The following is a 2,635-nucleotide window of genomic DNA, read 5'->3' as shown; positions in this document are numbered from 1 at the left end:
ATGTACCAAAATGTTCATTGCAGCTCTATTTACAATAGCCACGACATGGAAGCAACCTAAGTGTCCATCATCAGAGGAATTGATAAAGAAGATGTGGCACATATATACAATGGAATATTACTCAGCCATAAAAAGAAATGAAATGGAGGTATTTGTAATGGGGTGGATGGAGTTAGAGTCTGTCATACAGAGTGAAGTAAGTCAGAAAGAGAAAAACAAATACAGTATGCTAACACATATATATGGAATCTAAGGAAAAAAAAAAAAAAAAGGCCATGAAGAACCTAGTGGCAAGACGGGAGTAAAGACACAGACCTACTAGAGAATGGACTTGAGGATATGGGGAGGGGGAGGGGTGAGATATGACAGGGTGAGAGAGTGTCATGGACATATATACACTACCAAATGTAAAATAGATAGCTAGTGGGAAGCAGCTGCATAGCACAGGGTGATCAGCTTGGTGCTTTGTGACCACCTGGAGGGGTGGGGTGGGGTGGGGAGGGTGGGAGGGAGGGAGATGCAAGAGGGAAGAGATATGGGAACATATGTATATGTATAACTGATTCACTTTGTTATAAAGCAGAAACTAACACACCATTGTAAAGCAATTATACTTCCATAAAGATGTTTTAAAAAAACATTAAAATGTGTTTACTGATGCCTATGATTTATTACAAAACAAAAGCTTTACATTCACTGAAAAGCAGATCCTAAGCCTTTAGAGATATGCCTGCTGTGCAGGGCAGATTCCACACGGGTATTTGCTGAATTTCTCTGATGTGTGCAAGACAGGATTGAAGTTAAAGGTACCTTAGCCTCTGGTGGATTTTGATTTTAGTTCCATCTAAGGAGGGTTAATTAGACCTTGGACTTTCTTCAGGATAGTTACAGTGTGTAACACAGTACTGACTCTGCAAAACCCTCTCCATCTGTCTCAGGTTTCCTGAATTGAATTCTTGTTCATGCATATGGAATAAAACTCACACGCACACTGTACCTCCTTAATGCCTCTCAAAATGTTTTTGCAAAACACGTGTGCTTCTAAGTCCAAGAAAGACAGGAAACATATTTTCACACCAGCTTCAGGTCCCTATACTAAGAAAGTACACATTGTAAAAGAACTTTCCATGGTCAATGTCAATGTATGAGGGTTAGCGCACAAGATCTACAGCACACTTAGTAAATAAATTATGAGTTAATTCAAATGTTCCTGGGAGAAGAAAATATTTTATAGGTTTAGCAGCAAGCTCTTGCCCAGATCAGACATCTGTGGGACCAGGAGCATATTCACTGTCTTCTGTGAAAGCAAGACTTGGCTTGATCTTCCTTTAGACACAGCCCCAGCGTTCTTGGGAAGTGCCGTTGATTCATCCAAGAGCCTCATGCAGGCTTGAAATCAGGGCATTTTCTTTCCTTCACCCACTCCCTCTGATTACATTTGATTATCTAGCCCAATAACAAGTCCGATTCCATGGTTCTGGGGGTATCCACCTTATGCCTCAGACCCCTCCCCTCATCGGCCCCCCGGCCCAGGCCCCTGCTCTCTCACCTAAGGTACTGCAACAGCCTCGCACCTGCCCCTGAAGCCATAAGTTCAAGTCCCTCTGTGCCGCTGTCCCAAGAAACTAGCCACAGCACAGGTTTGATCATGTCCCAGCCACCGCCTCCAGTGCCTTCCACAGGCCACCCAATTGACAACAGATTTCTCCACGCTGGCTCAGTCCAGCCTCCCACCTCGTCCTTCCTATGCACCCACGGGAACTCTGTGCTGTATTATTCCCTCGGTGGTTGCCTTCTTGCCCACTCTGAGCCCCTGCTCTTAATCTTCCTTCAGCCTAGGTTTTCATCCCAATCTTTGCTTACTGCAGTCTCACTCATCTCAAAAAGTCCATCCTTCATCCACAAAGCATTTCCTGAGCCCACAAATGGAAATTATTTCCCTGCCCTTTAACCGGTGGCACACAGCTTACGATCCGCCCCACTCTGCCTCGTGTGGCAGTGGGTCTTGTCTTAGTCTCCATGTGTGGTCATCATAGTGGACACACTGCCAGGTCCCTCTGTGGGCAGTGGGACCATGAACTTGTTGTGGACAACGCACAGGGAGTGGAAGCGATGTGTGACCCTCCTGGGATAAGCGTTGAACTGCTGGAGCGAGCACTCCGTGTCTCTTTCTTCCCCGATCCTGGGAGACCTTCAGGGTTGGAGGTGGTGGCTGCTTTGTCAGGCTGGTTCCTTGAGTGACCATGGTGAGCACAGACCCCAGCTGACCTGCAAGGGACATGCAGCATAAGTGAGAAATAAAGGTTGGATATTTTAAGTCATTGAGATTTTGAGGTTGTTCCATGCAGCTAGGAATTTTGCCTTTGCATTAGAAATATCTATGACATCTAACACGGTGCGAATCTGTGGAATTAAGTTTAACCCAACTGCATCCAGTGTAAAATGACAAGGCAGGAACACCAGTGAGCAGGCAGGCAGTGTTGCCTAGTGGTCAGGGGCAGGCCCCCTGGAGTCAGGCCGCCACTTCTCAGCTTCACGAGTAGAGCAAGGGATCACTGCACCTAAGCTTCAGTTTCCCCATCCATGAAGGGGATAATAGCACAACCTCCATTAGAGGTAGAACCTCCGGGTTCTA

This window comes from Eschrichtius robustus, chromosome 8 (genome assembly GCF_028021215.1).
Source record: "Eschrichtius robustus isolate mEscRob2 chromosome 8, mEscRob2.pri, whole genome shotgun sequence".
NCBI classification, from domain to species: domain Eukaryota; kingdom Metazoa; phylum Chordata; class Mammalia; order Artiodactyla; family Eschrichtiidae; genus Eschrichtius; species Eschrichtius robustus.
This window is presented reverse-complemented; position numbering follows the sequence as displayed.